General features: G+C 40.4%; 1 long non-coding RNA gene across 17 annotated transcripts in view; it reads left to right on the top strand.

The window, feature by feature from the left end:
* LOC146395551 (uncharacterized) overlaps nt 1-14380 on the top strand; it is a 178050-nt gene that overhangs the window by 60876 nt on the left and 102794 nt on the right. For 2 of the 17 annotated variants that reach the window (XR_014831311.1, XR_014831313.1), the window contains exon 3: nt 4823-4993. The exons of 12 other annotated variants lie outside the window; for them this stretch is intronic. This is a non-coding gene — a long non-coding RNA (uncharacterized LOC146395551). The remainder of the gene's footprint in view (nt 1-4822; nt 4994-14380) is intronic. 3 more of the 17 variants (XR_014831325.1, XR_014831309.1, XR_014831314.1) reach the window with 2 other exon arrangements.

Below are 14380 nucleotides of genomic sequence, written 5' to 3'. Positions count from 1 at the left end.
ACCAGACAGAGAAGAGCAAAGCATCCTGACAAGGAGATACAATTGACATATATTTGCTTGTAGATATATTTACTTTGCAGCTTATTCTGATACTTTTCTAAATTTTTCAAAATTTTATATTCTATTAAAAAAATTTTTTTGGTCACACCCACAGCATACAGAAATTCCTAAGCCAGGGATCTAATTTGTGCCACAGCGGTGACCCAAGCTACTGTAGTGGCAATACCAGATCCTTAACCTGCTGCACCACAAGGGAACTCATACTCTATTTTTAATAACACAAAATCAAGTGTTATTTTTGATACCTTTGAAACCTTTCACCGGAAATACCCCTATTTTTATTCAATGTTGGAACCCATCAGCATTGATTTTTTTTTTAATATGCCATTGTTCACTATTCTGCACAAGCAGATAAAATCTACAGCTGGAAGGTGGTGGAATATCAAGGATGAACTGGCATTTAAAGGAAAGTTTAGAGTGTCTAGAAAACAGATGTTTCTTTTCCCACATGAATATGCAGTTTAAAACATAATAAAGGCATACATTTTAGACAGTGAAGTAAAGTAAATCAAACAGCATTCTACAAGTCTAGAATTCATGTTTTTCAGTATTCCACATCAGCAGGAAGGTGGGTTCAGAAGGAGGTCAAAACAACTTTTCCAAAAAGTGCTTTTTGTTATTGGTTATCACAACACTGAAGACTATAATATTCTCTCTTTTGAATTAAAAATCTTTTCTTATCTGTGATTTTTTTTTTTTTTTAGTGAACTGAACTATCTACCGAAATGCTATGATGCACATTCTGTAACAATAGCTACCACCATCATCCTATTAGTCTTTTATATGGGCTGTCATTACTGTGTCAGAAAGGTAGACAGATAAGGAGGGAATGCAGTGTGCTGTCATCTCCTGGTGGCTCAGTGGATGATACAGAGGGACAGTTGGGATCAGCCAGCACCTGATGATGTTCAGACACAGAGCAGTCAGCTAATTGCTAGTGGGTCAGCAAGTGATGGCTGCTGGGTCTACTTCTAAGAGAAAAACCCAGCACCCCTGGCCTGTTGTCCTTTATGAAGAGGAAACTCACCATTTTTGTTTGATTTTTATTTTATTTTCTTGTTAATTTTTTTCTTTTTATAGCCACTCCTGTGGCATATGGAAGTTCTCAGGCTAAGCATAGAATTGAAGCTGTAGCTGCAGGCTTATGCCACAGCCATGGCAACACCAGATCCGAGCTTCATCTGTGACCTATGCTGGCAGCTTCCAGCAACACTGGATCCTTAACCTACTGAGCAAGGCCAGGGCTCAAACCTTCATCCTCATGGACACTGTGTCCTTAACCTGCTAAGCCACAATGGGAACTCCTAATTTAAATATTCCTAATATCTTTCCCACAAAATCTTTTTAACCATAATATGTAAAAGACACCATCATTCCCAATTTATTCTTCCCCAAAGGAACAACTATGAACTTCTTTTGGGTCTTTTCAGAAATGTCTTTCTATGTTTATAATGTAATATAGTATCAAATCATAATATACCCTATCATATCTGTTTTCCTCTTGTGAATGGTCTACACTATGCATTATTGGGCAATTTGCATTCTTCATTTTACTCAGTACCCTTGGCGACCTTCTATGGCAGCAAGCCCGCGGTTTCAAAGTGCCCCCTGCAGAATCACAGGCCTCATGGTTTCTCTGTGGTTCAGTGCTTATGTCTCAAGAAGAAAGTTACTGAAACGTGTCCAGACCATGGCTTTCAAGAGAAAGGAATCCATTGTATATGTAATTGACTTCATCCCAATATATGACTTTGCTTTGGCAGTTAGGATGTTATTTTCCTTATCACATCATCTGAGATAATTTAAAGACTTTTGAAATACCACCCTCACTGCTCTCATGGCATCTGAACAAAATTTTCATAAGGTTTTCAAATTGGTCATTTCAACAAATAGCTATTTTGATAGCCCAGGTCAAGTAATCTCTCTAAGAGAATATGTTAGAAAATGAGGTACAACTTGAATACATTACCATAAATTATGAAACAAAGGAGTCATCATGCTTGTGAATTTACAGAAGACTTAGAAAAAATCAGTATGAGCATTTTCTCATAAATTGTACAAAATAATAATTTATTTGCTTTTAGTGGCATATGAAAACAGAATGAATTCTCCTAGTATATTTGATGATTCCATCTTCAGAGAGGTGCTGGTGGCTTCAACTTAGGAGTAAATTAAGATTTCATCAAAGCTGGAGTGTCCGTTGTGGTGGAACGGAAACGAATCCAACTAGTAACCATGAAGTTGCAGGTTCTATCTCAGGCCTTGCTCAGTGGGTTAAGGATCCAGCGTTGCCATGAGCTGTGGTGTAGGTGGCAGACTTGGCTTGGATCTGGTGTTGCCGTGGCTGTGGCGTAGGCCGACCGCTGTAGCTCCAATAAGACCCCTAGCTGGGAACCTCCATATGCCTTGATTGCAGCCCTAAAAAGCAAAAAAAAAAAAAAAAAAAAAAAAAAAAAAAAGATTTCATCAAAATCACATACAGCGTAGTTTCAAAAAGTGGTGAATCTAAATAATGTCCAAAAAGAGGGAGTTCCCACTGTGGCTCAGCGGGTTAAGAATTCAATGTAGTGTCCTTGAGGATGCAGGTTCAATCTCTGGTCTTGCTCAATGGGTTAAGGATCTGGTGTTGCCAAAAGCTGTGGCATAGGTTGTAGATGTGGCTCTGATCCCAAGTTGCTGTGGCTGTGGCATAGGCCCACAGCTGCAGCTCCACTTCAACACTTAGCCCAGGAGCTTCCTTCCATATGCTGCAGGTATGGCCATAAAAAGAAAAAATATAGATAAATAAATAAATAAATACATAATGAAATTCCAAAAAGATAGTGACTTTTGCCCTTTCCATCATAAACAAAGCCAGCTTTGGTCTGGCCTTTGTGCTCTGAAGGGACAATATGACCCCATGGAAGACACATCACCAAGAATACAGGAAGACAGAACTTATATCACTTTGTTTTCTCAGACCCTGGCTTTGGAATTTATAACCAAATTAATAAATCTCTGTTTGTGATAAGTTACACTCTCCTAAACAAGAAAAATGCAAACAAGAATGATCCACTTTTTTTGCTACCAGTAACAGCCCCACCTAAGCAAGGTATTTCCTATGATATATGGTACATAGGCTTTATTATCAAGCAGACTTGTTTCATTTTACTTTATTTTGTAATAGCTTTATTAAGATAATAACTCACATACCATGCCGTTTCTCAACTTCTGTAGACCAGTGTTTTTTTTGGTTTGTTTGTTTTGCTTTGCTTTTTAGGGCCACACTTGTGACATATGGAAGTTCCCAGGCTAGGGGTTGAATTGGAGCTGTAGCTGCCAGCCTACACCACAGCCACAGCAACACGGGATCTAAGCCATGTCCCTGACCTACAGTGGACACAGCTCACAGTGATGCCAAATCCTCAACCCACTGAATGGAGCCAAGGATTGAACCTGTACCTCATGGTTACTAGTTGGGTTTATTACCACTGAGCCACAGGGAGAACTCCTAGAACTTAGTCTTTTTTATTTTTATTTTTTTGTCTTTTTGCCATTTCTTGGGCTGCTCTCGTGGCACATGGAGGTTCCCAGGCTAGGGGTCTAATCGGAGCTGTAGCTGCCAGCCTACGCCAGAGCCACTGCAACGCGGGATCCGAGCGCGTCTGCAACCTACACCACAGCTCACGGCAACACCGGATCGTCAACCCACTGAGCAAGGGCAGGGATCGAACCTGCAACCTCATGGTTCCTAGTCGGATTCGTTAACCACTGCACCATGATGGGAACTCCAGAACTTAGTCTTTTTAACTATAATGTGGGAATAGTAATAGTGAGACCCACTGATGTGTTGTGCAAATTAATGTGCCCAGGCTATTTCATGGCACATAGTAAGTGATAAATAATGACAATATAATCAAATAAGATTCATTTTTACATACTCACCTCTGTCATCGAATTTTGTAATCAATCATGTCTGATTCTGATCTTCTACTTTGACAGGGAAACTTTAATCCTGTTGACTTACAATAATTTCAGGTACAGAGTTTATCTCACTTCAGTACCTTCACTGCCTCTTCTGATTAAAAGTGCAGTCAGTGGGAGTTCCTTTCGTGGCGCAGTGGTTAATGGATCTGACTAGGAACCATGAGGTCTTGGGTTCGATCCCTGGCCTTGCCCAGTGGGTTAAGGATCCGGCGTTGCCATGAGCTGTGGTGTAGATCACAGATGTGGCTCGGATCCCACATTGCTGTGGCTCTGGCGTAGGCCGGTGGCTACAGTTCCAATTAGACCCCTAGTCTGGGAATGTCCATATGCCACGGAGCAGTCCTAGAAAAGGCAAAAAGACCAAAAAGAAAAAAAAAAATGCAGTCAGTGAAAGCCTCTGCCCCTGCCCTGCCTTGGGGTAGAGCTAGGTTACCAGGGGCCCTTATGACATGTGCCTGGTCCACACCCACTAGTACTGCTGCTGTGCACACTCACCTCCCTTCTCCTGGGATGGGGAGCACAAGGAGATGGGTAGCAGAACGGGACACTGACAATCTCTGCTATCTTGGCCCCCAGAAACTGCTTGCTGCTACCTCTGCTGCCTTCCAAGTATTCAGTGGAGCTGGAGCACCTACAACCAGACAGGCAGGAAATTGGGCAAAGGGTTACTCCCCACCCTTCAACTCCAAACTGCAAGCCTTTCCCTGAACCCCATAGAAGTAGGAGGGGAAAGCAGGGCACTGCACCTGCCTTTCATCTTCTTCCCAAACTCTTCCTACTGTCCAATCCTGTTTAGGTTCACTGGACAGCAGAAGAAGTGGAGCTCTTTATTCTGCTTGTTTCCACTGACGCCCCATGGTCCCCCTGACCCTGGGCAACTGGAAGTCTGAAGGATTGGTGAGCCTGAGAAAGAAAATGGGACCATCCGTGCAGGTTGATATGTTCAGTGAGTCACTATAGCCATGAGGTATTCCATACTAATCTATATCCCTACCAGTCTAACCTTACCTCATCACCACAAAAACATTCTCCACTTCCTTCTCTGGGTGTAGGTTTGTTACTTACTTCCTCTCTTGGAGGATGAAATCCAGAAGGTTTCATAATTCTAGGTTTATTTCTCCATGTCCCTGCTTCTTGCTTCTGTTTTTTGGTCTCTTGATATTCTGTACATGAAGTGCTGCCCTAAATGGAATGTTATAGGTTAAATAATGCTCCCTCCCTCCCCAGGAAAGTCCTAAATCCAGTTCTTCAGAATGTGACCTTTTGCAGGAAAGGGTCACTACAGATGAAATGAGTTAAGAGGAGGTCATACCATTAGGGTGGCCCCTCATCCAAGATCACTGGTGTCCATATTAAAAAGGGAAATTTGGGAGTTCCTGTTGTGGCTCAGTGGTTAACGAATCCGACTAGGAACCATGAAGTTGCAGGTTCGATCCCTGGCCTTGCTCAGTGGGTTAAGGATCTGGTGTTGCTGTGAGCTGTGGTGTAGGTCACAGATGTGGCTCGGATCCTGAGTTCCTGTGGCTCTGGTGTAGGCCGGTGGCCACAGCTCCGATTAGACCCCTAGCCTGTGAATCTCCATATGCCTCGGGAAGCAGCGCTAGAAAAGGCAAAAGACAATACAATACAATAAAATAAAAATAATAACAAAAAAATAATAAAAGGGGAAATTTGGACACAGAGCACACACAGAGAGTTAGGGTGATACTTCTACAAGCCAAGAGATGCCAAAGGCTGTCACAAAACTACTGAAAGTTGGAAAGGGGTCTGGAAGAGATTCTCTCTCAGAGCCCTCAGAAAATACCAAATCTGCCGACACCATTATCTCAGACTTCAGAACTGTGAGACAATCAATTTCTGATGTTTAAGCCTCCTAGTTTGCGGTGCTTGGTTATAGCAGCTCTAGCAATCTAATGCAGGGGGCGTGCGTATTGCATTGCATTTCCAGCCAGCCACCTCCCTTCCTCCACACCCACCATTAGAGCAGCCACGTTGAACATCATGACCCTAATCCTAACTGGAGTTTGCTGAAACTTGTGTTAGAGACCAGGGAGCAAGTCTCCAGTGACTGATGCTGAAAAATATAAAACTTGGCAGCTGCCAACAACTGTGTTTTCCACAACAAAAAGAAAGCCAGTCTGCCACAAGACAAAGCTGGCACCCAGAGAAAGCAGAGATGAGCCTAGGAGGGAGAGCTGGCTGCTTTCCAGTCCTGGCTCCATCCATGCCCCAGGCTCCAGCTCTATCAGGACCTGGCTGTGACTTGAATTCCAGGAGACTGCCATGACTGTCTAGTAAATTCCTCTTTTTGTTCAAGCTGATTTATTCAAGGTTTGTGGCACTTGTTACTCAGACTTCTGGTTAATATATTCTCCAGAACTCATGCACTCTTATTTTTAATAATAAGCAGAAGATTATTGCTCTAAGAAATTATGTTCTTACCAGACATGGATGCAAAATTCAGAAAAGAACCTGAATTAAAATCAAACAGTGAAAATAGAAAGTAAGTTTTGTTGGAACATTCTTTGATCAGTGAAACTTTATGCCATCAAACACAGCAAGAAATTAGTTTCTTTACCTTTAAGATTAAAATAAAAAATAATTCAATAATAGGCAACTTTTATGTTTCATTAATGTATTGGAATGTTTTTTAACCTACAGACACAGCATAGTTCCTTCATTAATAAAAGTCATTTGTAGAGTTGACTGGGATGGCTGTGAAAAAGTCATCTTAACTATTTGTTATGTTTTCATTAGCTTTATTTTCAAAGAATATATTAGCCCTGTGATAAGTTTCAAGTGCTGGCATTTTGCCTGAAAAAATATTTTTTTATTTAAATTTTTATTATAGTTGATTTATAGTGTTCTGTCAATACAGCAAAGTGACCCAGTTATACATTTAAATACATTCTTTTTTTTACATTATCCTACATCATGTTCCATCACAAGTGATTAGATATAATTCCTTGTGCTATACAGCAGGGTCTCATTGCTTATCCATTCCAAAGGCAATAGTTTGCATCTACTAATCCCAAACTCCTAGTCCCTCCTATTCCCTCCCCTTCCCTCTTGGCTACCACAAGTCTGTTGACCAAGTCCATGAATTTGTTTCTTTTCTGTAGATAGGTTCATTTGTGCCATATATTAGATTCCAGATATAAGTGATATCGTATGGTATATGTCTTTCTCTTTCTGACTTTGCTTAGTATTAGTCTCTAGTTCTATCCATGTTGCTGCAGATGGTGTTATTTTGTTCTTTTTTTATGGCTGAGGAGTATTCCTTTGTGTATATGTACACAATGGATCTTCTTAATCCATTCATCTGTTGATGGACATTTAGGTTGTTTCCATGTCTTGGGTATTGTGAATACTGCTGCAATGACAATAGGGGTGCATGTATCTTTTTCAATGAAAATTTTGTCTGGATATATGCCCAGGAGTCAGATTGCTGGGTCATATGGTAGTTTTATATTTAGTTTTCTGAGGTACCTCCATACTGTTTTCTATCGTGGTTGTACCAATTTCTGTTCCCACCAACAGTGTAGGAGGGTTCCCTTTTCTACACACCCTCCCTCCCCAGGATTTGTTATTTGTAGACTTACTAATGATGGCCATTCTGACCAGTGTGAAGTGGTACCTCATTTGTAGTTTTTACTTGGATTTCTCCGATAATTAGTGATGTTGAGCATTTTTTCATGTGCCTGTTGGCCATCTATATGTCTTCTTTGGAGAAATGTCTATTTAGGTTTTCTCCCCATTTTTCATCTGAGTTGTTAGTATTTTTTCCTGTTGCATTGTATGAGTTGTTTGTGTATTTTGGAGATTAGGCCCTTGTTGGTTGGATCGTTTGAAACTATTTTCTCCCATTCCATAGGTTTTGTTTTTGTTTTTTGTATGGTTTCCTTTGCTGTGCAAAAGCTTTTAAGTTCCATTAGGTCCCATTGCTTTATTTTTGTTTTTACTTCTATTGCTTTGGGGGACTGACCTTTGAAAATATTTGTATGGTTGATGTCAAGGAATGTTTTGCTTATGTTCTCTTCTAGGAGTTTTATGGTGTCTTGTCTTATGTTTAAGTCTTTAAGCCATTTTCAGTTTATTTTTGTGCATGGTGTGAGGGTGTGTTCTAGTTTTATTGATTTACATGCAGGTGTCCAGTTTTGCCAACATCACTTGCTGAAGAGACTGTCTTTTTCCCATTTTATATTCTTGCCTCCTTTGTCAAAGATTAATTGACCGTAGGTGTCTGGGTTTATTTCTGGGTTCTCTATTCTGTTCCATTGGTCTGTATGGCTGTTTTTATACCAGTACAACACTGTCTTCTTTCTTTTTTTCTTTTCTTTTTTTTTTTTTGTCTTTTGATGGCCACACCTGAGGCATATGGAAGTTCCCAGGCTAGGGGTCAAATGAGAGCTACAGCTGCTGGCCTATGTCACAGCCACAGTAATGCCAGATCCGAGCCACATCTATGACCCACACCACAACTCATATAAATGCTGGATTCTTAACCCACTGAGCTAGGCCAGGGATCAGACCCACATCATTATGGATCCTAGTCATGTTCATTACCACTGAGCCACAATAAGAGCTCCCCCACACTGTCTTGATTACTGTAGTTTTGTAATATTTTCTGGAGTCTGGGAGAGTTATGCTTCCTGCTTGGTCTTTTCCCCTCAGGATTGTTTTGGAAATTCTGGGTCTTTTATGGTTCCATATAAATTTTTGGTTGTTTGTTCTAGTTCTGTGGGAAGTATCATGGGTACTGAAAAAATATTTACTATTTAGTGTATTGACAATAAGGTCAGGAGTTCTGGCTGTGGCTCAGTGGTAACAAATCTGACTAGTATCCATTAGGATGTGGGTTTGACCCCGGTCTGCTCAGTGGGTTAAGGATCTGGCATTGCCATGAGCTGTGGTGTAGATTGTAGATGCAAGCTTGGATCTGACATTGCTGTGGCTGTGGTATAGGCCAGCAGCTGCAGCTTTGATTTGACCCCTAGCCTAGGAACATCCATATGCTGCATGTGTGGCTCTAAAAAGCAAAAAAAAAAAAAAAAAAAAAGTCTTTTCCCGTCTACCCATTAGTACATTTTGTAAATAATTACTTAGTTTTAATTCTGATTTACACACTTCTTATTGGCTTCTAATATGTCCTAGAGGTATAATATCATAGGATACCAGCTTTATGTCAGAGAAGAATAAGCAGAAATTCCCTGGTGGCTCAGTGGGTTAAGGATCCAACACTATCACTGTTGTAGCTTGGGTTGCTGCCATGGCATGGGTTTGAGCCCTGGCCCTAGGAATTTCCGCATGCCACAGGCATAGCCCAAAAGAAAAAAGAAGAGAGCGAGCAACTTAAATTTGATGATGGAGATTAAGAAATAAATTCAGTAATTCTTATGCTATTTTGCATACTGATGGGAGAATATATTCATTGTCTGTTACTGCATAATAGTTTATTCCAGAACTTAGTGGCTTAAAATGGCATTAAATATTTATTTTCTCACACAGTTTCTGTGGGTCAGTCATTTGAGAGAGGCTTAGAAGGATAGCTCTGGGTCAGAGATTTGCAGGAGGTTGCAGTCAAAATATTGGCCAGGGTGAGAGTTACCCAAAGGCTTGACTGAGGCTGGACACTCACTCAAGAAAGCTACTCATATGGCCACAATTTCATGCTGGTTGTGGTCAGGAGGCCTCAGACATCACTACCTGGATCTCCTCACAGTGCTGGCTAAGTATCCTCATGACACGACAACTGGCCATGACCACAGTGTGTCGTCCAATAAAGAGCAAAGGTAGAAGCTGCAAATTTTTTTTACGATTTAACCCTAGGTCCCACACTATTATTTCCACAATGTCCTAATTATATGGGCCAGTCCTAGTCAATATGGGATGGTAAGAATACTGGGAGATAAAAATCGCTTGGGCTAACCATCTTGGAGGACTTCCTATCCTAAAATGAGCATAAAGGTGGGGGGGGGAAATCTGTTTAAAAATACAGAAAATACTTTTCAAAATAAATATACTTTAAAAAATTGTGTTTTTCCTTTTTACAGCTGTACCTGTGGCATATAGAAGTTCCTGGGTGGGAGTCTAATCTGAGCTACAGCTGCCAACCTACACCACAGCCACAGCAACACCAGATCAGAGCCCCCATACATGACTTATGATGCAGCTTGAAGCAACACTGGATCCTTAACACACTGAGTAAGGCCAGGGATTGAACCTACATCCTTATGGAACCTATGTCAGGTTCTTAACCTACTGAGCCACAACAGGAACTTCAGAAAATATTTTTTAAAAATTAATAACAGACAACCCACAGAATGGGAGAAAATCTTTGCAAATGAATCAACTGACAAGGGATTAATCTTCAAAATTTATAAACACCTTCTGCAGTAAAAAAACAAAAAACCCCATCAAAAAATGGGCAGAAGATCTAAACAGACAATTCTCCAAAGAAGACATATGGATGACCAAAAAACACACTCATTATTAGAGAAATGCAAATAAAAACCACTATGAGGTACCACCTTACGCCAGCCAGAATGGCCAGCATCAAAAAGTCTACAAACAATAAGTGCTAGAGAGGGTGTGGAGAAAAAGGAACCCTAGTACACTGGTGGTGAGATTGTAAATTGGTGCAACCACTGTGGAAAACAGTATGGAGATTCCTAAGAAAACTCAAAATAGAACTACATTTGATCCAGCAATCCTACTCCTGGGCATCTATCCAGAGAAAACCACGACTCGCAAAGACACATGTACTCCGATGTTCATTGCAGCACTATATATACAATAGCCAAGACATGGAAACAACCTAAATTTCCATTGACAGAGGAGTGGGTAAAGAAGGTGTTGTACATATACACAATGGAATATTATTCAGCCATTAAAAGGAACGAAATACCAGCATTTTTTGCAACATGGATGGACCTAGAAATTATCATGCTACGTGAAGTCAGCCATACAATGAGACACCAACATCAAATGCTTTCACTGACATGTGGAACCTGAAAAAAGGACAGAATGAACTTCTTTGCAGAACAGATACTGACTCACAGACTTTGAAAAACTTATGGTCTCCAAAGGAGACTGTTTGGGGGGTGGGGGGGATGTGCTTGGGATGTGAGATGGAAATCCTATAAAATTGGATTGTGATGATCATTGTACAACTATAAATGTAATAAATTCATTGAGTAATAAAAAATTAATAACAGAGTCACAGAATTCTAGAATCAGAAAGAAACTTACATATCAACTACTCTAACTTGGTTGTGGAGACTGAGACCCAGAGAGGTGATGATACTTTTCTAACTTCACATAGCAAATATGTGACTTAAACAGGGTCAGAATTTTACTGTTAGGCTCTTTGACTGTTAGGGCTTGTGATGAATAACCTGGTCTGGAAATTGACATCTATTCCAAACTCCTTTCACTAGTCCTTCCTGCTGCAGAGGCTGGAATACCTAAACACTAACCCAGACTCCCTGGCAGCTAGAGTTCTGGATGTGATTTGATCAGGCAATCAGATTGCATAGATCTAGAACTTGGAACTGATAGAGAGACTAGGATATTTACAACCGGTGCTGCTTCTGTTGGCTAAGGCGGCTGCAGAAGAATTGCGTTGTTCTATGGCAGAGGTAGCAGAGGTACCTTGCTCTGGTCCCCAGCATAGTAAGAGCCAAGAGGATGAATTAAAATGCACCTAACAGATGTGACATAGTTTCAAGGCTACAAGTTGCAGCAGTGGCTTTCTGATCTCTGAAGAGCACATAAACTAATATATTCTTGGAGTGAACAACTTGAGTAGTGATGGCTACAATCAGCAAGGTGGGAAGTTAAGTGGTTAGCAGCTCCTCTGGAGGACCAGTTCAGTGAGGTGGTTCTTGAAGTTGTTCCTGGATTCCAAGCCCACAACCATTATTCCAACAATTTTGCAAGCACCTAATTCCCTATATTGAATCCCATTCTCGCAAAACAGAGCAGTGCCTGTCATCTGCACCTAAATTCTGTTACAGAGCATGTTAATACAAAAGAATGAGAAAAGCAGCTTGACATATGGAAACTGGCCTGACACAGCTACATTTCATGGTTGCTAGGAAGCAGCCTAACACTTACCGATAGATCATGAGTTCTCCTGTTCAATGTAAACAATTCCTCAGAACATCAACTTCAAATAAGGTTCCTCTGTTAACTGTGATGGATCAAGACATAAAACACACTCTGTGTCATGTCTGAACATGGACAAACCATGAGCATTGTCCAAATCATGAAAGGACCAAGCATCCCCCTATTTTTGTTCATCTGAGTGACTGATGCTCTTTTTCAATTACAGCCTTAGCCTTTCCTCTTCTTAGATAGGATTTAATAATATAACCAATCATAGATTTGCTCCTCTTCCTGACAGTTTCCAAACTAGACACAAACCCTGTTTCTTACCTTGCCCGTGCCACCTAACACCAGCCCCAATCCTGCAAGTCCTTTCTAACCCCCTCTTCCTTGTGCAGTTTGTTTCCCTGCAATGTCATAAACCCAACAGATGTGTTCCTACTGATCTTTAGCTGAAAAACATTGACATGCATAATTTGGTTTGAAAACCTCATGCTGCTCTAGTAATATAGACTCTTTATATACTTGTTATTTGCTATGAATAAATGCTTACTACAAATAAATGAATGATTTGATGTAGAATTAGTATTTCTTTTCTGTCCTTTTTCTCACCTGCGCTCCTTTATAGTAGCCAAAAAAAATGCCATGGTAGCAATTTTGTGTCACCAAAAGTCTAGCAATTCTATGTATCAAGTGATAAAAAAGAAAATAGTAAAAGAGAGGCTAAACAATAAGCCCACAAGGCAATTGAACATTAGAGATAAGCAATTATATAGTGAATTGAATGATAATACAATTTCTTGAATGCTCACAATATGCCAGACACTTGTGACAGTCATTTATATATCATTGACCCCACAATTCCTGCAGAATAAGAATTTTTTTTTTTTTTTTTTTGTCTTTTTAGGGCCGCACCCATGGCACATGGAGTTTCCCAGGCTAGGGGTCTAATCGGAGCTGTTGCTGCCGGCCTACGCCAGAGCCACAGCAATGCCAGATCCGAGCCACATCTGAGACCTACACCATAGCTCATGGCAATGCCGAATCCTTAACTCACTGAATGATGCCAGGGAGCAAACCCACAACCTCATGGTTCCTAGTCAGATTCGTTTCCACTGTGCCAAGATGGGAACTCCAGAGTAGGAATTTTAATTCCCCTTCTATAGAGGAGAAAAAATAAGGCTCTGGAGCCTAATGACCTACCTGGCAGAGTCTTCCCACCTACCAAGTAGTAGTGCTGGTATGCAAACTCAGGTTGCTAAAGATCATGTGTTTCCGCAACAGAAATAGAAATAATATGGACATTGCTGAGTGAAAAAAAAAATTTCCTGTAAATATTAAGTTTTGGGCTTTGGTGTCACTTGTCAGAATCCAAAATATCTGTTAAACTATTTGACTATGCTTTAAGAAATCCTTGATTGAGTGCCCATTTCCCATTTAGGGCTCAAAGCTCCATCATATAGTTAATGATTTTCTGCCTCTCTCTTGGGAAAAATATGAAATCTAAGAAATGAGAAAATAAACAATTTACACAAAAAGTTGTGTGTGTCTTTCCTAAAAGATATGCAATATTTTCTTAGATTAGTCTTCCAAGGCAAAAGTAATAAAAGCAAAAATAAGCAAATGGGATGTAATCAAACTTAAAAACTTTTGCCCAGCAAAGGAAACCATCAACAAAATTAAAAGACAACCTACAGACTGGGAGAAAATACTTGCAAATGATGTGACAGACAGGGAGTTAATTTCCAAAATACATAAACAGCTCATACAACTCAAAATCAAAAAACAAACAACTTATTCAAAAAATGGACAGAAGACCTAAATAGACCTTTCTCCAAAGAAGACATACAGATGGCCAACAGGCACATGAAAATATGCTCAATATTGCTCAATATTAGAGAAATGCAAATCAAAACTACAATGAGGTATCACCTCAAACTGGTTAGAATGGCCATCATCAAAAAGTCTAACAAGGAATTCCTGTTGTGGCTCAGGGGGTTAAGAACCCGACTTATATGATGTGGGTTTGATCCTTGGCCTTGCTCAGTGGGTTAAGTATCTGGCATTGCCGCAAGCTGTGGTATAGGTGGCAAATGTGACTTGAATCTCAAATTTTCTATTGGTGTAGGCTGGCAGCTGCAGCTCTGATTAGACCCCTAGCCTGGAAACCTTCCATATATAGCAGGTGCAGCCCTAAATAAATAAATAAATAAAGTCTACAAGTAATAAATGCTGGAGAGGGTGT

The sequence above is a fragment of the Sus scrofa genome, chromosome 16 (genome assembly GCF_054392235.1).
Source record: "Sus scrofa isolate SSC_HxYL_T2T_F1_AM1 chromosome 16, Sscrofa_HxYL_maternal_Yorkshire_Landrace_v2.0, whole genome shotgun sequence".
In the NCBI taxonomy this organism is placed as follows: Eukaryota; Metazoa; Chordata; class Mammalia; order Artiodactyla; family Suidae; genus Sus; species Sus scrofa.
Note: the sequence above shows the minus strand (reverse complement) of the source record. Positions and strands in the feature narration are given on the sequence as shown.